This window comes from Chenopodium quinoa, unplaced genomic scaffold, assembly GCF_001683475.1.
Source record: "Chenopodium quinoa cultivar QQ74 unplaced genomic scaffold, ASM168347v1, whole genome shotgun sequence".
NCBI classification, from domain to species: Eukaryota; Viridiplantae; Streptophyta; class Magnoliopsida; order Caryophyllales; family Amaranthaceae; genus Chenopodium; species Chenopodium quinoa.
Genome location: NW_018745569.1, coordinates 830,874 through 854,748, shown reverse-complemented (window position 1 = coordinate 854,748; position 23,875 = coordinate 830,874). Strand labels below are relative to the sequence as shown.

General features: G+C 34.2%; 1 pseudogene; it reads left to right on the top strand.

Moving 5' to 3' along the window:
* Positions 1-1,899: 1,899 nt before the first annotated feature.
* LOC110716315 lies at positions 1,900-5,279 on the top strand (annotated as a pseudogene).
* Positions 5,280-23,875: the final 18,596 nt, after the last annotated feature.

The following is a 23,875-nucleotide window of genomic DNA, read 5'->3' as shown; positions in this document are numbered from 1 at the left end:
TTGAAAATTACACATTGTAAGCTTCAACTTACAATTATGTCTCAACAGTGACCTTGTCATTATCCTACTGTAATGGTCATCGTTAGTGGGACCCACTTTGCACTTTTTAATATTTTTTCTCGATTTGCGTGTTGAAAAAATATCCCGTTAAAGGTTTTAGGGGTCATTTTGGTTCTTAAGGGACCAAATTGAGCTCGGATTTGACAAAAGAAACGTAAAAGCCCCGTTTTGTGAATTCTAAATTTAACTACAGAAATCTGAATTCACAAAATGGGGTTTCTATGTTCTTTTTTTGCAAAATCCGAACTCAATTTAAATCTTTTAAGGATTAAAATAACCCCTAAACATACATTTAAAAACACACATCGAAATTCAGTCAAACTTAGCATGGAGTACAAATCAAAGTTACCTAAATTACTTTTAAATTAATCGTCTTTTTAACACGGAGTAACAAATTGGATCAAATTTTGTTTCGGATAAATGTACGGTTCCTTAATGTCTTAGTTAATGTGCTCGTGCATTTTGTTGGACTTGAAAGAAAAATCCAAGGCCGGCTAAGGCCCTGTGCAAGCTGGTCCAAGCACAGGGCCCCAGTGGCCCAACTTTATTTCAAGGGCCCCAAATTTAAATACAAGTATAATACTTAAATTTGTAGTTAATATAATTAGATTACCTTGATGGCTTAGTGGTAGAATAGATAGACATGGTTAATGAGTTTACACAGAGTTTGAGAATCGAATCTCAAGGAATACATTTATTTTATTTTATTTTGTCTTTTTTAATTTTTTTTTTTTTTTAAATGCGTTCTTCTCATTTTTCCCCCTTTTTGACTTAGGTTTGGTTAAAATATTCTACCGTACTTTTTTACTGTTATTATTTAATGAAATATAAAAAATAGGAAAAATTTGTCAAAAAAAAAACCTTTTAAAAGCACCATTTTACGAAAAAAACCCTTTTAAAAGCTTTTTGGTTACAAAAAACCACCACATTCATTTTTTTTTTTGCGAGAGGAAACTTATTTCCCTAATTACCCTCTAATTAACTTAATTAAACTCTAATTTCTTCTCATTTCTTCTAACTAACCTCTAACCCACCCAATTACTCAATTATTAGATTTAATTAATATATATATATAAAAAACCACCATCCCTCCCCTTCCTCTTCCCATGGCATCAACCCTCTCCCCCACTGGACCTGCTATCCAGAGCCCATCCACCTCTGACAACCTTTTCCATCGCCAGATGACCTTCCCTTTCCCCCTAATCACCGCCCGACAACCACCTCCTTGATTTTGAAAAACCCTGAAAAATTGATTTGGGGGTTTTTAATTTTGTGCATCTTGCTTGCAATTGATGCTTGTTTTGACTTTGATTATGTATATATGTGATGCTAGGGTGATTTAGAAGCAAATTGCAATTGATTTGGGCTTGATTTGAGCAAGTTTGAGTAACTAGGAGCCAAAAATTCGAAGGGAGGTGGCGGTCGCCAACGGGGATAAGGGGGAAAGGGAGGGTCATCCAGAGGTGGAGGTAGGTTGCCGAAGGTAGGTGGATCTGGGTGGCGAGTCCGGTGGGTGAGGGGGTTGCTTCCAAGGGAGGGGGAAAAGGGGAGGACGAAGGGGAAGGGGTGGTTGGTCGGTGGTTGGGGTGGTTGTTTTTTTTACGTATAAATTAAATCTAATTATTAAGTAATTGGGTGGGTTAGAGGTTAATTAGAAAAAATAGGAAGAAATTAGAGTCTAATTAAGTTAATTAGAGGGTAATTAAGGATATGGGTTTCCTCTCGCAATAAAAAATGGACGTGGTTTTTTTTTTTAACCAAAAGCTTTTAAAAGGTTTTTTTTTTTTAACAAATTTTCCTAAAATTTTTTACCATATATGATATATTTTTTGTCATTTTCACATAATTTACTCGATTTTTATTTTTTTTATTTTTTTATTAACTAGATGGTTTTTTTTCATTACAATATAAACATATAATATTATCTACATTTTACATATATATCACTTACAGAGTTACATGGTATATGATTGTATACCATAATTTCTATATAAAAAAAACTTAAATGTTTATATCATTTTCTTTTCATTATTACCGATAAGTTAAACTAACATTATAATAAAAGTAGCACAGGCCCCTAATTTATATAAGACGGCCCTGGAAAAATCAATCGACTTCTTTCCTCTAAATTATCACTACTTCCACAGAACACTCATCAGTGTTGTCACTTTAATTAGGTAAAATTCTTTTTCTAAATTTCTTCAATTATCTTTGGTTTGAATTGTATTGCATATATCTTCTCAACTGTACTCTAAAATTTGCATCAATTCTCAACATTATAGCATTTTTTATTGTTTAATTATGAAAAATTGTTCAATTTATTGGTAACTAGGGTAATTTGGTTGTTGATTTGCATAAAGATTGCATTTTTTCCCCTTTATTTGTGGTTGTTGTTGTATTGTCAAATGATGAGCATTGCACACCAACTGTTTGATATATTGTACAAATGAGAATTGGGTTTTGAACTGCTGTTTTTAGAAAATTCGAATTATTTCTCTATACATGTAAACTCCAATTGAGTGGAGAGAGATGAAATTTCATAACTTTTAACAAAGTTGCCCGTTTTATGAAATATTCTCAAATCCAATGAATATGATGTTGAATGTATTAAGAAACGGAGGAATTAGTTTTTAGTTGATGAATGCACATATATTTTTTTTACAGTAAATATGGAAAATTTGCATTCAAGAGAATGAAGAGATGGGTGATTTTTATTAATTATTTGGGTTATTTTAAATGACAAATGGGGTGATTTTTTTTTTTTTTTTTACTTTCGTGTTTATACATTCAGTCATTCATCTTATTCTTTGTGAACAAGTTTTTTACTTTGCATCATAGTTTGAGCTGTTAAATCTAAGAAACATCAATGCTTTTGACAGGAAAGAATGGTTCTCCTATGTTGGAATCGTCCGTCATTGAAAGATCAAAAGGCTTGCTTGGAAAAGTAAATCAAGGTTTTAATTTCTGTTTTATGCCTTTGTTAACTTTTGTCTGTTTCTCAACGTGATTTCTTTTTGTTTCTTTTATGTTATTTGCAGGACTGATTCCTTCAATTATGATCTTAAACGCATAGGAGCTACTGATAGGTCAATATTTCACTGCAGAAAGATGATCAGTTATCAGAAGAGGTTTTTTTATTAAATCATGCTCGCGTTCTAATTGGTTCTGGTCAAGAGACATATGAGAAAGGAAAGAATGCACTTCAGAATTGGAGGTAGTTTTGTTCTCAAGATTTAGATAGTGTGAATATAAGAACCTTATTTTCACTGATTAATTTCCCTGATCGTCATGTATATACAGGCATTTCCAAATGAACTGGACATTCGTTGAACCAACAACTCCGATCAAAAGTGGGGTAAAATTTTGTGTTTGTGTCAAGGAGTTCCTTCCATGGTTGATGATGCCTCTTCAGGTGGTGTATGTGAATGAAAACAAGCATTCTGGGAAAATGAAAGCCTCCTTCAGCTTTGGTAGTGGCACCCTTCAAGGTCACCTGCAGGTCAGTATCTTTTCCTTCTTCACTGCTCTTCTATACCTTTGTTCTGATTTTGTGGTATGTCATACATGATTGAATTTTGTAATAACTTTGCTCTATTCTAGTGGTATGTGATTGAATTGTGTACTATTTTTCTCCTTTTCCCTACAATCCCCTCCCTCTAACCCTCCTCCTATCATGTTACAATGGCAATTATGTGTTCAAATACTTGAATATTAAGGTTCGAAGAACCAAGTTTGGATTCTTTGAATGAAATAAATATTTGTGAGACATTAGACCTGTATATCCAGAATTGCCTCGCATGCTATGTTTTGGAAGTTCCAGAATGTTGTCTGTGGATTTCCTTATTGCTGTAAAACTACTAGTTTGGTCAATTATTGTTGATATTGAAGGGCAATAACAATATATATAACATGGTTTGTAGAACCAAATTGCAGTTTATTGGTTTCTAAGTTAGGATAAGGTCATTACTTGGTCACTCACTCATTTGGGTCTCATTGGGGTCTTCTTTCCTTGGCAAGGTCTAAAAACTGCACAATTTTTTTATTTTTTATTTTTTTTTTTGGTTAAAGCTTAAAGGGATAACATTAGATTACCACACATTAAGTCGTGCTTAGGTTTGTTGGGCACATAGGTTCAGGATAAACCATGTTCAGAAAATATGAGATACATAAAAATGTCAAAATTTAACTTACAATAAATTGTGAATGGGCTCACGTCGAAACTGCTCAGCATCTTGTTTTCCTTTGCTAGCTTAACCTAATGAACAGGTCACTGTTATTTAGGGTAACTGAGACACCTGAAATAGCCACTCTTGAATCAGTGAATATGGATGCATTCTCCCAAATGCTGCAGGCTGCACACTCTAATCCAATGTGAAAAGCTAGATATTCTGCTACATTCTAGCCTGTAGAATTAGAGCTCCAGAAGAAATCTCAAACCCATTGATCATTTCTGTGGTCCTTCACACCCCTCCAATCCCAGTTGAGAAATTTTTGGTGGAGCCGTGGAGGTGACAGTTTAAAACATGTTGAGGTTAGAGAATGATCTCAGGGGCTCAAAATTTTTCATGTTGGGGCTTTGAATTCTTTCTAAAAGGGGTGTTCTGGCATAGTGAAATTCTTGGGTGAGCTAATTGTTTTGCTTGATAACCTGGGTATAAGCGATGTATTTTTGTTTGAAGACTCAAAGGTTCCTTCTCTTTCATAATCCCCAAATTGTGAATGCCAACCAGGATGGCTAGGGAATGTTATTCACAATAGGTGAGAGGACAGCTGTTAAATTTGCATTGTTATGGTGAATAATATTTTATCATAGGGATTCTAAAGTAGCCTATTTTACCAAAGTTCTTGACGTTGGCACACACAGGCCGGGGAAGAACGCTTTTCAGTAGAGCTGGATGACAAGAATCAAGTGTGGTATGAAATACTTTCCTTTTCAAAACCTGCACATTTCCTTTTCTTTATGGGTTATCCTTATGTACAGTTTAGGCAGAAGTATTTCGTGAAGAAGTCTACAGATGCTGTATTGAAGCATATATCTGCTGACTGATACTAGTTGCAATTGTTGTGTTGGCTGGTTTTATGGATGTAAGCTCTTAATTTGAATAGAAATTCTTTGAGCATTTAATGTTGTAATTTGCAATTGATTGGCTTGATTCTATGTTAAGAGTGAAGTCCTGATGTACCAGGGCACGTATCATCAGTCTGGTAATTATCTCATATTATATTGTGTCACAACTTGCTACAAACCTCATTTCAATATGTTTTCATACCGTAAGTGATGACTTCAAACAATCATAATTTAAAGTTGATGTTTGAACTCCTAAAACGTTACAGTTTAAAACTCAATGAACCATGTCGAGGTTATAATACAAATTTTCGACTTCAATAAAACAAATGCCATAACCATGTATCATGTACATTGGTACATGGGGCAACTGTTTCTAGAACAAATATTGGCTTACCAGTTACAACTTATATCACGCTTTCTAGGCGACAAGGAAATTCAAACATCCTAAAATAGTTGCAGTTCTGCACATTACTGCTGTATGAAGCTTCTTTTGAAGCGCCTTTGCTAAATGTCACCGTCCAAGCCTGCATCAGACCTTCTCATGCATATTGCCGACATCGGCTACAACCCTTATGCTAACCATGGTTCCACCTCTAAACGAGGCAACGAGTGGCTGACGATAAGGGATGAACAATTAACTTATTACGAGTTCAATGTTTGATCATTTCACCAAAATGTTCATATCATGCCCTTGTCTACACAGAACTTCAGGAAGACACAGATTCTTGGCAGTTTGTTGGAAGAGTTGCTTATGTAAAGCTCTTAAAAGTACTCTGATAAAGGATTTTAAAAGTAATCCGATAAAGGATTTTCCATTCGACCAAAATATCATGAGCGCCAAATTAAAATGTAAAGCTCTTAAAAGTACTCCGAGAAAGGATTTTTCTACATAGTGTCCCCTGTAAGAACAACTTTTCCAAGTTGTCTCTGCAATTTTTCTATATTATACTTGGTAGCCCTCAAGAATAGTTTAGTAATCCATTGTATCCTTGCCGTTTACCTCCCGATAAAGACTTTCGTTAGTTTTATGCTTTTCCATCTTTTAACCCTTTTTGGCAACTCTTCCTATTTTGGAATTTTTTTGCCAAAATTACCACGGTTCCATCTTACAAAGATGTTTGATAGGTATTGAATTTAGAAAACTAGTATTCAAATAATCAACAGCCAATTAATTTTTTACAAATAGATTGTAGATTGTTGTACAATTACTTACTAAGTAGTTGCATTATAGGGAAAATTTAACTAATTTATTTTCAGGAAGACTAAACATTATGTACTATAGGGAGGTTATGCAATGAAGAGTTTTTCAATGAGACTATTTAATATGGAACATTAATTCAATGCATATGGTGAGGGAAGACCGGATTACACACAATTACATAGCATTCTTGTAGTATCAATTCATATTGAAATAAGAGTGACACATGACAGTATATTGTTTGACTATTATTAACGGTATAAAAAAAGTTGCTTATTATTTCATTACTAGTTTGGTGCCTCGTGCGATGTCCGCGTTGTTTATTGAATTTTAAGATAAACTTTTTATCTATGTACCAAGTTTTAAAATATATCATTGATACAAAATTAGCTAGGAATTGATGTGATTTCGTGATGGTTTAAATTATGTAGTAGGCATGTAATGACTAATTATAACATTGGTGAAAATGTTCAATTTAAATTATTATTTTTTTTTAAAAAAATAGCAAAGTAAGCTTGAAAAATTAGAAATTTCTAAAAATTAGCGAAAAATAAATTAAACAATAAACTGTTCTAAGCCTGTTGAGTTGACCCGAACCCGAAACTTTGGGCTAGCGTTGAACATTTCTTAACCCGTGACCTGAAGTGACTCAACCTGAAATGACCACGACCTGACCCGATTAACAGGTCTACATACAGTAATAAAATCATGTTAGATTGTGAAGTATTTTATATCATTCAATCAATTAGAATATTTAAAAAGAATGTTGTACGTTTTGGACTAGTTCCTTTGCTCTAAAAAAATAATATATATAAATAAATTTATATGATAATTATTTAATTATTTTCTACGTGGCGCGGCATTGGTGAAAAGTTGAAACGCCAAGTATCACTGTCTAGTGGTCTGGTTAAACTTATAATTTATTTTGTACCTATGAAGTATTGGTATTTTATCGAAAATAAAACTCTAAACCAACATTTGTATCCTATAAATCTATCCAAATTTTATTGAAAATAAAACTCTAAACTAACTATTTTTATCCTACAAAATCTATCCAAGTTTTTATCCTAATAAAAAAATACAACTTTTTTATTCATAAAAAACATATCCAAATAAATCCTACATGTCATACGAATATTTAATTGTTGTCTACGTGGTGCGACACTTGGCGAAAAGTTAAAACGTCAAGTGTCGCTGTCTCATAGCCTGACTAAAAGTTTAGCTTTATATATTAGTTATAGTTTTATGCCTGGGCGATGCCTAGGTTGATGATAAAATTTTAGGATAAACTTTTGGCTTGAATGTTAAATATGGTCATATAACTCCTTTTGATAATGAAAGATATTTAGACATAAAATATCATATAATAGTGTAATTTTTGTAGCTTAATAGATATCTATGTTATTATTGACTTGAAATTATTTTTATTGAACTTAAATTATTTTACTGAACTGAAAGTATTTTTACCAAATTAAAATTATTTATATTGATTAAAACTTATTTTTACTAATTTTTTTATTAACTTTTTCAAATAAATTAATATATTGTAAATGGATCTTTTTTAAAGAATTTTTTTAAAATGAAACGAATTTTATGATAGAAATATAATTGAATTATAGGATATTTATTAAAAGTTACAACTAATTTTGTATATATTAAATATTAGAAGTATATCGATAATATATTTCTATAAAACAATTTGATCTTAAAAAATCTATCCAAAAATCGCTTACTTATAGCATCATATGTGTCACAATAAAACCTATTTGTCGCCTACATGGCGCGACACTTGGCGAATAACTTGAATGCCAAGTGTCATTGTCTCATAGCCTAGCTGCGAGACCGGCTTTATTTATCAGTGATATGATATGACTAGTTTTGTGCCCGGGCGATGCCTAGATTGTTGATAAAATTTTAGGATAAACTTTTGGCTTGAATGTTAAATATGGATATATAATCCCTTTTGATAATGAAGATATTTAAACATACGATATCATATAATAGTGTACTTTTTGTAGTTTTGTTTGTAAATAGATATCTGTGTTATTATTGACTTGAAATTATTGTTTTGAACTTAAATTATTTTTACCTGAACCCAAAGTATTTATACAAACCAAAATTATTTTTACTGATTCTCTATTATTTTTTTAACTAAATTATATATATATATATATATATATATATATATATATATATATATATATATATATTATAAATGGATCTTATTTTAAAGAACTTTTTGAAACAAACTTATGATGGAAATAAAACCGAGTTATATGATATTTGTTAAAAGTTAAGATTAATTTTGTATATATAAAATATTAGAAGTATAGTGATAATAAAACTCTATAATACAACAATTTTATCTTTAAAAAATCTATCCAAGAATGAATTGCTTACTAAGCATCATATATGTCACAATAATACATATTTGTTGCCTATGTGGCGCGATACTTGGCGAAAAACTGAAATGCCAAGTGTTGATATCTTGTGGCCTGGCTGCGAGACCAGCTTTAAATATTAGTGATATGATATGTGCACGTACAAGGATATACATACCAAGTATATGTTCATTTTTTTTAAAAAAAATACGAAGTAGTATTTGGTAATTGACCAAACTTATAATGGAATTTAATCTATTATTCTAATTCGCCATACATATCCGCTAAATATAAATTAATGGAATTTAATCTATTATTCTATTTCGCCAAACATATCAGCTAAATATTTTTTTTTGATAATTTGTAAATAACCACCCAATAATAGGTCCATTTTTAAGTTATTTTTATTTAACCACCCATTAAATTAAATAATCACACAGATGACCACCCATTTCAAATTTCCGGTGGAATTTCCGTAGTGGGCCCCACATAATTTATTTCCCTCCCTTTTTTTCTTGTTCTATTTCGACTTCCCTCTCTGTTGAAGTTGCTGAACTCACTTTCACTCTCTTCCTCATTGAATTTCCTCATAAATTCTCTGAAAAATCCATTAATCTACTTTGTTCTCCCTCTTTGTTCATAAATTACCAACAATTCTTCAAATTAAAACCCTAATTTTTGCAATAAACCCTAACTTTGTGTTCATAGACACCCAAGTACTTAAATAACAACACTCAAGTACTTAAATCTGAAAACCACCTTATTCTCCTCCATTGCTGCCACAACAATTCCAACAATAACAATCAATCAAAGTCACTCATGGAAACCCCAATTCATCAGTACCAAGTACCCTAATTGTGGAAATAACACAAATAATTCGTGCTTTGAACACAAATAATTCGTACTTTGAACAACAAGAACCCTAATTAACTAATCCCCCAATTTCCCCCAATTTCAGTGCACCAAGAACCCTAATTTTTTTTGTAAAAAAATAAGAATACCTGTTGTGAATTCAGCTACTGTATTCCTTGGGGATGCGTCTGCAATTAGGGGAAGTCTTTTTTCTGGGATTTTGGGAGAAATTGAAGAAGAATTTTCTATTTGATTGAGGGGAAGTGTTTTATGGGAAAAAATCAGGGAGGAAATGAATTAGAAAGAAAAAAATAGTCGTCACTAGCCGTTGGGTGGGGCCCACTGACGGAAATTCCACCGGAAATTTGAAATGGGTGGTCATGTGTGTGATTACTTAATTTAATGGGTGGTTAAATAAAAATAAATTTTATTTGGGTGGTTATTTACAAATTATCCTTTTTTTTAAAGAAATTTTTTTATTAAGATATGTACGGAGTCTTTTTTTTTTTTTTTAAATAAAAAATAATGTGGTTAAGATTAAAAATTGTTAATTGACGACCAAGGACTTTTTTTTTTGGTGAAGGACAGGGGCAAGCCTCAAAATAAATACAAAAGACACAGCTCACCGAGCTAAACCAAAAACAAAAGCAACACAAAAATAAAAGACACTGTAAGCAAAAAATAAAAAACTACTCGTACTAAGCTACTAGGTCTTAGTCTCGGGAACAAGACAAGGCCAAGCCACCCCCTAGAGGTCCTCCAATAAAATAGCACGAAGGTCCTCCGGGACCGCTCTAAATAACACCAATCGCTGTGATGATGATACTCCATAATTTGCTAGCCAGTCTGCAACTTTATTTGCTTCCCAGTAACAATGAGCAAATCTCACATCCCAACCATCACGACTCACAAACGCTATGCACTTCCGTATGATATGAATATAAGGAGAGGTAGAGGGACATTCCTCTACTAAAAGGCGAATCACCACCTCATAATCTATCGCAACCAACACACAATTTCTATCTTACTCCTAGAGTACCGTGAACATGGTATTCCAGGGTCAAAACGACTTCATTTTTAGCTTGGGCAATAGGTATACAATCAGCCTCTTCCTCTATTGTCCCCTCCTTCCCGATTTTCTCCCTTTTCTTCCTAATATAATTTGTTTTCCTCTATTTTCTTTCAATCTCTATGAATTTAATCCTCTTTTTTTCCAATTGCAAATTTTTCGTTCTGAATTTTCTCTCAATTCAATCAATCACTCTTTTTCTCATCTCTTTTCATCAATTACTTTTCTAAATTGAAGATGATTTAATGAAGTTTATGTTATTCTGAAATTCTTACTGAAGTTTTTGTTATTCTAGAAATTTGATGATTCTTTTTGAAAAGTAACATATAGTTTAATCTAAATACATAACGTCAATTAAAAATAACATGCGATTTTACAGTAGGCCAACGCGCTTAAAAATAACATAACGTCAATTAAAAATAACATGTGTTTTTACAATTGGCCAACGCGCTTAAAAATAACATAACGTCAATTAAAAATAACATTTGTTTTTGAAAAGTATATGTTTCTATGTTATTTCGTTTTGTTAATTTGTTATTCATGAAATAAATTCTAATGCGCTTTTCTTAAGTAAGGTTTTTAGCCCATTTATTAGATTAGGTCAAGAGTACGACTAGGTACTCCAGAAGTGCTAAATACTAATTGCCTCTGATATTTTATCCCACCCATTTTTAAATTCCACCATTTTTTGTTTCGTGCGGAGGGAATTATCTCCGGTAATAATGACATCTTCCATAAACCAAAACCGAGATGCCTCCGAAAACATTGGATGACCAATAGTAAGAACCTTGCCTCAGTTTTTCCGCTATTTAGTACTTTTTCTATTTTACTGTAGACACTCATGACTGCATGCTCCAAGTTCGGGATTCCTAAAACCAAATTCAGTCGATCTACATACGCGCGCAGATCTCTCAAGTCCCGTTTGGGATAAGAATCATGAAAGAAAGTTGCCCTATACTTTCCGTTATCTTGATATGCCCTAACATAAAGGTCAGTGACATTTATGGCCAAGGTTAGCCATTCCGTATTACTAAACTTAAGATTTCGTAATACATGCTCTCTGCCTTTCAATGGAGTATTTCTTGTTGATTTTAGGCCACAAATCATGTCGAGGCCGAAATCCCCATGTAAAGGCAAAGCCACCATCTAAACAATTTGATGCCTTCATATTTGTCAATGCACAAAATCTTGAGTTTAGTTACACCTACATGATTTTAGATATACTAATCAATACAGTACTACGTACTAATAAACGTTTTGAACTCATCTTAATTGAATACATGTGTTTCATCAATCTTCCAATCTTATAGGTCCTGGCCTCATTTCAATTTATCTATTGTCAACCTTACACTACTCTCTATTTCTTAAATATAGTCACATTCGTTTGGGAGTAAATGTATTACAAAAAATGAGTCTAATAATAAAAATTATCGATCACAAATTTAAATTTAAATTTACATCTTCATCATATTAAAAAAAGAGGGTGTTTGGTTAGGAAAGGTATGTGGCAATATATATGAGAGGTTTGAGGCAAACGAGAGGTTTGATATTAATTAAACCTCTAATGTGTCTGAGAGAGGATATAAACAAAGTTTAAATTCATAAGGCTTATTGTGAAAATATTGGTATAGTGTGTAATAGTGAGGGGAAATGATTCATCTACCTAATATTTAACAAATTTACTACCCATAATCAAAATTTTGCTCAAATTAATACAATAAATTATACACGGATTTTTATTATTGGTTATTTTACATAATAGAATAACTATCATTTACGGAATAATAGCTAGGGCTGGCAAACCCTGACCCGACACGAAAACCCGACCCGAACCCGACCCGAAGTTACTGAGAGAGACCCGAACCCGACCTGAACCGAACCCGAACAACCCGAATTCGACCCGATTTGACCCAAATTTCATATTACGTAATAATATTAAGTTTTACACTATTTTTAATAGTTTCTAAGCATAACCCGAAATCGACCCGAAATCTGACCTGAACTCGACCTGCTGACCCGAATTGCCACCCCTAATAATAGCTAGTTAGCAAACACTTTTACATAAAAAGATAATACATACAAGTAGCTAATCAATAATATATGTATGGTCGTATGGAGGTCATATTGTTAGATGTAGAAAATATCTACAATAGTTCCTCTAATAGCATATTAGATTTTACATAAATGCAAACTTATTACCAAGACATAATATTAGTTAATGTAATCAGTATATATGGAAGTCATGTAGGTGAAAATTCCAAGAATTTAGAAAAATATGTTTTTGGTAGTGCATGATGATTTTAGTTGATACATAGTTTTGCCATCATTGAGCATAGAACAAAAAGCAAACCGAGATCTATCAGCATGGGAGGATTTCAATCTCGCTGCAAATGTAAATCAAACAAAATCTTGCCATTGCTATTAAATTATAATTTGTACTCGTATCTTAATAGTATTATCAAGTAACTTGATTGTTAGTCAATAAATTAAACAATATATAATAAAAGAACAAAGTGTTATAATGTACTTCCGCGTAATTAACATTTTACACGAGATCTTATTATATTTATTATCTTTAATAATATCATCAAAATGTCAATCAAGTTTTATAATGTACTTCCCCGTGATTAACATTTTACAATATGATGAAGGCGATTATACGACCATGAACAAATAACGTGAAAGAGTAGTTCAAATTATGCAGAGAAACAAAATACTTAAACAAAATCGTAAATATATCACCATTGTAAGGATAACCAAAAACTTAAACAACCCAAACATATATACTCAAGTGAAGAAAATAAGGCAATTTTTTTTTAAGAAAAATAGCAATCGTAACTTAAATATATAGATATTCAACTAAGAAAATCTGAGGCAGAAATTATTTAGTGATATTGCTCAACAACAAACCCATTTAATCACCGAAAATCATAAAATCAGGAATTTCAAATACAAAAATTAAAATGGAATCATACCTTATCGAATGAAGGTCTTATGCATGGCAGCTCAATAATTGAGTGAATGTTTCACTTATTCTCCAATCATTACAACCATGCCCATATTGAGGTGGCCAGTGGGCCGGGTTGGACCCAGCCCACCCTAATCCGCACAGCTGGTGGGTCACGTGGGTCCGACCCGGTTTCAACCCGGCACAGCTTGGATTAAACCTAGGTTGTGTCGTGGGTCCAAAATTTTCGACACAACCCATTTCAACCCAGCTCGGTTTAACCCGTTCGATTCGACCCAACTCGCACAACCCGTTTTGACCCATTTAATTCGACACACCTAGCCCGTGAACCCACCTAACCCGACCCACCTCGCACAACCCAGCCCGCACGGCCCAACCCGCCCAACTCACACGACCCAACCCGCACGGCCCGCACAACCCACACGGCCCGCAAGGCCTAACATCATTTTTTTAAAAAACGGCTAGTTTTTTGTATGTAACGGCTAGTTTTTTGAGTGTATGATCATCCCTTTAATTTTCCCTATAAATATCAATTCCATTTCACTCAAATTTCCACACAACTCAAGCTTTCTTTCTCTCTTACTCAAAAATTCTTAATTGTTCGCAAATTCTCAAGGTTATATAGAGTTTTATTTTTGTTAAAAAAAAATCTCCTTAATATTATTATTAGTATTCTTAAGATTCTAAAAAAAAAAAAGTTCTTCTCCATTTATAGTTAGTAATCATAAAAAAAAAAAAAAAAAAAGGGCTCAAGAGGAGGAAAGGGAAGGAGTCAAAGTGGTGGTCGAAGTGGTGGCTAAAGGAGTGGTGGTGCAAATTTTTCGTATGAAATTAATACGGAAAATTTTAACCAATTTGTCAATGAATATGGAGATTATGGTTTAGAAAATAGGCAAAATATTCAAATGTCTCCACCACAACATTTCTCCACCAATCATCGAGTTCAACTATGCCACCTCCATCGCAACCAACATCACAACCAACATCTCAACCTTCATCTCAAGGTAATATCTAATTAAATTTTTATTGTTATGAATATTTTAAAAAAACTATTATTAATGATTATAAAATTAGTTTAGTTTCCAATTGTCTATGATTTACAATTAGTTAATTACCATGAAAAATGCGTTTAAATAATTATAATTAAAATGTTTAAAATTTAAAAGCTTATTTTCATGAATTAAAATTAATTTCAATAATTTGATTTATGAAAGGTGGTGGCGGTGAAAGTAGAGGTCGAGCACAATTTTCTTGGGTGTGGAAACATTTTGAACGAGTTGAGGTCACACCCCCGGGATGGCAACCCGGTCAACCAAAGAGGTTCATGTGTACATGCCTAGTTTGCAAGGCGCTAGGTGCAAATGTCAAGTCATATAATTGGAAAACGGGAGATGGAACCGGAACCTTGAGTCGGCATTTGCAAAATAAACACGCTTGTTCGAAAATGGCCCCCGTCCTTCGATGGGTGGCATCCAAACACAATTGGGTGGATACATGAACCAAACCGGCGGAGGTACATCTTTCATTTATAATAAAGATAGAATGATTGATGAAATGAGTACTTTAGTTATTGCTAATGAATACCCTTTTAGTTACGGTGAAAATGCAAACGTTGAGCATTTTAATAAAGTTGCATTACAACCTGCATTTACTCGTGTCCCCCGAAATACCCTAAGACGTTATACACAAACTTCTTATTATAAGTATAGGAGTGGTTTGATTGAAATATTTCGTACTTTTGATGGCCGTGTTAGTTTTACAAGTGATACATGGACTTCTAGTTTTGGCGAACCTTTTCTCTGCATTACTGCTCATTGAGTGGATGATGATTGGTTTAATCAAAAACGTATACTATGTTTTCAAGTTATGGAAGAAAGGCATACCGGTTTTAACATCAAAGTTCGTATTTTGGATTGTTTAAAAGAATTTCACTTGAATAATAAAGTTTTTTCTTTGTATCTTGATAATGCAACTGCAAACACAAAGTGTATTGACTATTTGAAAAATGACTCCGAGTTGCATTTGTTATTGGGTGGTAGTCTCTTGCATGTTAGATGTTGTGCTCATATTTTGTCTGTTCAAGAGGGTCTCGCTGAGTTGCAACCATTGCTAAACCCAATTAGAACAGTTATAAAATGGATTAGGATTACTCAGTCAGTTAGAAGAAAGTACATAGCTATGTGTAAAGAGAGAGGTCTTAAAAAAAGACTATGGTCTATTGATACCCCTACCCGTTGGAATTCTACTTTCAAGTTGTTGAGTGTTGCTATAAAGTATCGTGACATTTTGACCCAACTTATAATGAGACTCGTGTTGATCATACTGAGTTAATAACCGAAAGTCATTGGACTAATGCTTCTTTTGTTCGTGATGTTTTAAATGCTTTTGATAATGCAACTCATATTTTCTCTTATATTTATGAGCCTAACATTCATTTAGTCATAATTGAGTGTGTTAAAGTTGTTCACACCATCGAAGAGCATATAATAATTGATGGACTTCGTCCCGTTCTTGATAGCATGAAACGTAAGTGGCATACTTATTTTAGTGAATTTCCAATCATTTATGGAATTGCTGCTATTTTTGACCCTGGTGTCAAAGCTGAAGGTTTGGAAAATCTTTTAGAATTTTACTATACAAGTTTAAGTATCGATTATGATGTTAGTGAATATATTAATAAATGCAAATCTGTTTTGGGAGACCTTTATGATCATTATGCATCTATTTATGCTTTTGATTTGGCAACACCAACTACTACTAGCACTTCCGATTCTAGATTTGGTTTTCGTGATTAAGTTATGAAAAAAAAAAATACACAAAGCATCTACATCATTCTCATCATCATCTTCTTCAACACTTGCTATTAATGATTATTTGTCATATCAACATGAGACCAACAACAACTTTCAAATTATAAAATGGTGGCAAGAACATAAAAAAAGTTTTCCTATATTGGCGAGAATTGCAAAAGATATACTTGCAGTTCCCGCTTCATCCGTTGCTTCCGAGTCTGCTTTTAGTGCAAGTAGAAGAGTGTTGGATGAAAAAAGATCTCATTTTACTCCGGAAAGCATTCAAATTTGTGTTTGTAAGAAAGATTGGGATCAAGCTGAAAGAAGAACTCAAGGTTTAAAGGAAGACGAAGACGATGAAGATAATCCTGTGATGAGATTGGAGTCGTCAATGGATGATGCAGCTTCCGGGGATGATGATGCAACAAACATGGGTGGCTAGAAAAGTCTAAATCAGGTACGCTAAGAACTACGTGGGCTTTGATTCTTTCGGGATACGTAGACAACTTATTTTTCGAAAATTACAATTTAATTGCAAAATTAAATTTTAGTTTTCTAAAGATAGGTCCAAGCCCCCCCTCCCCCAAATTCCAAAAGAAGTACAATATAAGAATTACGTGGGCTTTGATTCTTTCGAGATACGTAGGCAACTTATGTTTCGAATACAATTTAATTAAAAAATTAAATTTTAGTTTTCCAAAGATAGGTCCAAGCCCCCCCTCCCCCCAAATTCCAAAAGAAGTACAATATAAGAACTACGTTTACTTTGATCCTTATTTTATAATATAAGGATACGTAGGCATCTTAACTAAGAGCAACTGAGCAAGCCATCAAATTGTTAATTTTGTAAAAATTAAAACACCACACAACCCACCCGACCCTAACCCACGAACCCACCCAACCCTAACCCACGAACCCACCCGACCCTAACCCACCTAACCCACAAACCCACCCGACCCTAAACCACTAGCCCACCCTTCGACCCACCCTAACCCACTAACCCACCTTGACCCGTCTAACCCACGAACCCAGCTCGACCCACCCACGACTCGTCTAACCCACGAACCTAACCCTGGTGTGTCCAACTTCTCCGACCCAACCCAACCCACGACCCGGCCCACCCTATCCTACTTGTGTCGTGTCGTGTGTCATGAAACCCCAACCCGCGACCCACCTAACCCTAACCCAGCTCGCACGACTTGCACGGTGGGCACCCCTCTGGAACTATTCATAAAATAATATGATCATTGGTCTCTATAATAATTAGCTACGTTATCAGCTTATCACGTGTAACTATCATTTAAGAACGGGTTAATCTGAACATACACAAGAAAACTTCGAATATATTAATTCAGATCTTTAATTTAAATTACTTGTAAAAGTCTACACATGTGATAACTCTCACCCTTGCACGTTTATCCTATCATGCATGCATTTTCTTATTACGTCTCAATGTATAATTATTCTGTATATAATTAATGGCTGACAAACTGTTGTATTCTTTGTACTAATCACATTTACTAGATGTATAATGTAGAATGGATATGTAAATTTTCAGAGGTTCATAATAATAGCATCAAATTTACAGCGTTTTTTTTTTTATTATTCTCTTGAATTCTATTTAGAGAAGATGGTTGCTATGTTGAAAATGAAGATGATGACGATAATTCACTATAAAAAGAATGCCAACTTTAGAACGTTATATATGCTTCACAGTTTTTTTCATTCCCATACCCATCACCTCATTGAGTCATAGTCTATACATGTACACCTTATCCATCGTAAAGTTGTGACACATTTTTATGTCATATATTGTGAATTTGTGACCTTTAGAATTTTGTTTCTTTATACTTCCTAAGCCCCGTATCGTTCTTTTATTTTCATTTGATACAATTTGACTTTTAATATTATTGACAAACTCTACCTAAACTAGATTTCATGGTTTAGAGTTATGCTTGTGATATCTTATAAGAATCGTATCAAAACATATTTTTATATTATCAGCTTTTATATTTTATACTTAATAATAATTAGAGATTAATAATTGAAATTGTGCATTGGCAAACGTCATAACAAAAAAAAAAGTGGGTCAACTAGTAAGAGAAAAAAGCTAATTACCAATGGCCAAAATCCATCTATAAATGTGTTAAAAATCGTCAAAAGCGGTGTTACTGTTGGTTGCACTAGCCATCGATAATTGGCCATCAACGTATATATTTCTAGAATTACCGATGAAATTAGCTATCAAAATCAAATTTTCCAACGATTTTGATTGTCCATTGGAGATTTCGCCGGCTTTAACCAACCATCAGCAGTTTTACGCGTCATTTATTAAACAAAATGAGCAAGGAATTACCCATTCTTTGTTAATTAATAGGAGAATCAAGGAATTACCCGTTCTTTGTTCATTTTGTCAAATAAGCAAAAATTCATTGTCCATATTTAAAATGAGCAAACAATTCTTTGCTTATTTATCAAATGAGCAATAATTCTTTGCTCATTTATCAGACGAGCAAACAAATCTTTGCTCATTTATCAAATGAGCAACAATTCTTTGTTCATTTTATCAAATGAGCAAACAATTCTTTGTTGATTAATCAAATGAGCTGATTAAAAATTTATAACATAGAAAATGATTACATATGATAAACGTATTAGCTCAATTGGTATAGCACTATACAAATGCATAGGGGATGTAGGTTCAATTCCTACATAGATTATCTCTATAAACAAAATTAATTAAAAAGAAAAATCAAATTCGTACTAAATTATATAAGCAAAAAAATGGTTTGTTACAATTAAACTCTCATACAAACTTGTGTCTCCACATTACATAAATGAACCTACGTGGGATTCGAATCCACATCTTTTGTGCATCTGCACAATGTTGTACCCTTGAGCTGGTAGGCTAACGTATTTAAAACATTCAAACACACTCACAAATGAGCATTACTTTGACAAAATGAGCATTAAATAGTTTGCTCATTTGACAAAGGAACATTGAATTTTTTTGCTCATTTGACAAATGAGCAAAAATTAATTGCGCATTTTTAACAAATTAGTAAAGAATAAATATTAATTTTTTTACAAAATGTGATTCTTCCTAAAGTCAACCACTACTAGAAAACACCTTATTTACGACGGAAAAAATCCGTCGGAACACCATGACAATCCGTCGGAAAAGGCAGTTTCCGACCGAATTCCGTCGGAAGACGTCGTCGAATTTCACTTTGTAGGAATTTTGGCTTCTTTGGAGGGATTTTCCGTCGGAAACATCCACACCGACGGATTATAACTTGTCAAAGCCTAAGTTTGACCAAAATGGGAAGTCCGTCGCAAGCTTCCGACGGACGATATTCCGTCGCAAGGAGCTGAGCTTCCGACGGATTTTTCCGTAGGAAGCAGTTACATTTCCTACGGAAAAATCCGTCGCAATGTTCCAACGGATATTTTTCCGTCGCAACCTACGAACGGTATATTCTGTCGGAACATTATACCCTTTGCGACGGATTTTAATTCCGTAGGAACTTTGCGACGGAATTAACAACGAAACTATTTCAAGTTTGACTATTTTCCTACGGCACATTGCTACCCTTTGATACCTGTACTTCCTGCTTCTAATATTACAACAGAATAAAATTATTGGTTTTTGTGCAAAAATAATTATATATATATATACTAATTCCAATGTGTACAACCAAGTAATGTAATCTAAAATTAGTACTAATAAACACTACGTAAATTAAAGCTAAGCAAATGCAGGAGTGCCCTGGCCTGCTCCACCACTACCCGGGTCGTCGTCCATGGGATCTCGAAATGGAGGTCGCACGGTGGAACATGTATCATTGGGGTAACGACTCATCATCCTTTCTTCCAACCTCTTCTCCATTTCTTCCATTTAGGCTCTTACTGAGGCTTGAACTCGGGCTTGCATCTCGAGTTCCATTTCTTCCCGAAGAGCCTGCACCCTGGTTTCCATCTGATCCTGCATCTGAGAAACAGGGGAGGGCGTGTACTGCATGGAAGATGTGGAAAGTCGACCCATCTGGCTGCCATAGTAAAGGTCAGCACTTCTGCCAAGTTCCTTCACACATCCTTTTTTGTTCCGACCACCCACTGTCTCCCAGTACAGCTCATTCGGACTCTTCTGAATCCTTTGAGTGCTAGCCTCCTCAACCCTCTTTTGGTAGGCCTCCTACAAGATAAACATATGAAAAGGAACAAAAGTGTTAGTAAGTTATATAAATAAGCTTTGGGTACCATATTCATGAAAAATAAACCAAGTACCATGACGTAGGTGACTTCTACTTAGCCTAATTACTTCATTTCTTAGAAAATGAGCTCTTTTTTTCTCATTCCATATCAATTAAACATAGTTTTAGGTGTCTAGGGCTTGAAATGACAAAAAAAAAAAAAAAAAACAAAGTAACAAAGTTTTAGGTACAATATTCATGAAAAATAACCAACTAGGGCCTAAGTGACTTCTATTGTGCCCATTTTCTTTATTTCTTAGCTAATGTTCTCATTTCTCATCCAAACATTTCAAATGTACATAGTTTTAGGTGTCTAGGGCTTGAAATTCCAAGAAAAACATACACATTAAGTTTTGGAAGCCATATTGATGAAAAACGCACCAAGTAGGGCCTAAGTGACTTCTATTGTGCCCATTTTCTCTATTTCTTAGCTAATGTTCTCATTTCTCATCCAAACATGTCAAATGTACATGGTTTTAGGTTTCTAGGGCTTGAAATTCCAATAAAAACCAACACATTAAGTTTTGGGAGCCATATTGATGAAAAACGCACCAACTAGGGCCTAAGTGACTTCTATGTTGCCCATTTTCTCTATTTCTTAGCTAATGTTCTCATTTCTCATTCAAACATGTCAAATGTACATAGTTTTAGGTGTCTAGGGCTTGAAATTCCAAGAAAAACATACACATTAAGTTTTGGAAGCCATATTGATGAAAAATGCACCAAGTAGGGCCTAAGTGACTTCTATTGTGCCCATTTTCTCTATTTCTTAGCTAATGTTCTCATTTCTCATCCAAACATGTCAAATGTACATGGTTTTAGGTTTCTAGGGCTTGAAATTCCAATAAAAACCAACACATTAAGTTTTGGGAGCCATATTGATGAAAAACGCACCAACTAGGGCCTAAGTGACTTCTATGTTGCCCATTTTCTCTATTTCTTAGCTAATGTTCTCATTTCTCATTCAAACATGTCAAATGTACATAGTTTTAGGTTTCTAGGGCTTGAAATTCCAAGAAAAACATACACATTAAGTTTTGGAAGCCATATTGATGAAAAATGCACCAAGTAGGGCCTAAGTGACTTCTATTGTGCCCATTTTCTCTATTTCTTAGCTAATGTTCTCATTTCTCATCCAAACATGTCAAATGTACATGGTTTTAGGTTTCTAGGGCTTGAAATTCCAATAAAAACCAACACATTAAGTTTTGGGAGCCATATTGATGAAAAACGCACCAACTAGGGCCTAAGTGACTTCTATGTTGCCCATTTTCTCTATTTCTTAGATAATGTTCTCAGTTATCATCCAAACATGTCAAATGTACATATTTTAAGGATTATAGGGCTTGAAATGCCAAAAAAAAACCTACACATTAAGTTTTGGGAGCCATATTTATGAAAAACGCACCAACTAGGGCTAAGTGACTTCTATGTTGCCCATTTTCTATATTTCTTAGCTAATGCTCTCATTTCTCATAAAAACATGTCAAATGTACATAATTTTAGGAATCTAGGGATTGAAATGCCAAAAAAACCAACACAATAAGTTTTGGGAGCCATATTGATGAAAAACGCACCAACTAGGGCCTAAGTGACTTCTATGTTGCCCATTTTCTCTATTTCTTAGCTAATGCTCTCATTTCTCATCCAAACATGTCAAATGTACATATTTTAATGAGTCTAGGGCTTGAAATGCCAAAAAAACCAACACATTAAGTTTTGGGAGCCATATTGATGAAAAACGCACCAACTACGGCCTAAGTGACTTCTATGTTGCCCATTTTCTATATAATTTAGCTAATGTTCTCAATTCTCATCCAAACATGTCAAATGTACATAGTTTAAGGTGTCTAGGGCTTGAAATTCCAAAAAAAACGCACAAAGAATCTAAGATTTCAGTACCATTTTCATGAATAATGAACCAAGGAACTAAGTTTACGGAATTTGTTACCGCAATTTCCTTAGCTGTGGGGTTTACTGGACTGTGTCTTTCCAGGCAGCTCCTTGAAGTGTGTCTTCAGAAACAGCTCAGGAGCTGTTGGTAGCTGGCCCTTGTTCTTTGCCGCCTTTGAAAAAAAAAAAAATAGGAATAAACGTTAACCATGTCACACCCTTGTTACATTGAAATACACAAAAATGCCTTCTAATATAAGATATTTTTAAATAAACTTACCATCCTTTTTGCATGTTGGACAGCTGACAACGAACCCTAAAAGTGGGTCCTTTGGACGGGTTTTTCCAAACAACCGCCCCTTCTGTTTTTCTTGTTTTGCGCCGACCTCGTCGCCTTGTAAGTTGGATCCGTGGCAACAATGTCCATCATCTCCTTGTGGATCTCCTCACTCAGCCAACTTGGCTTGGCGCCATTCATCTTGTGCGTGATGGTGTGGAACATTTCATGCAGGCGTGTTGCTAACCTCCTCCGAAATGTGAGCTTCACTAGCTCGTTCATCTGAGGCGCCCATCTGAATTGTGCCTGCAAATGATAATATACAAAAGTTATACACAAAACTAAATCAATACAATAACTAAAACATGTATTAACCAAGACCAAAAATTATCATACGCTAAACAAGTTCCACCAGTGTTCCTTCGTAGCTGCAGGAACTTCTCCAAAGTTCCTCCAAGGGGCTCGGTAGTATCCAGTAATCGTACCGGATACCGCACTCCGAACCTTAGGATCATCAAACCTACAACAAACGGGGAACAACAATGTTCAACAAGTTCGAAAATAGTAATATAAGCCTTGTATCTCATCATCCATATCATGATATGTACGTACTAGAGCGTAGTAGGGTCCAAAGACGGGAGCTCTGACTCATCCTGTGACTCATCCCATGGCCCATCTTCTAGAGGAGTGGATGGGGCATCTGATCCTCACCCAAATCGTGTGCCTCTACATCGAACATGTCCTCATCCTGGTCTTCGTTGTAGAGGGCGGCCATTTTCGCTTTCCCCTTTGCTTTCTTCGACGATTGCCCACTTTTTCCACCCGCCATGACTACCTGAATCAGATGTTAGTAAAATGACAATATATTATAAATAACAAGTGCAGTGCAATGTAATATGGCTTTTATACAAACACTAAAAAGTTTTACATAAGCCTAATTAATATTTTGATTTTACAATAAGAAGCATATTGTTAAAGGAGATTAACATATTCTCCTACTCAGTACTCTCAATACTACTTTCACTACTAGAGTCATCACTACTATCATCTAATACTATATTGAT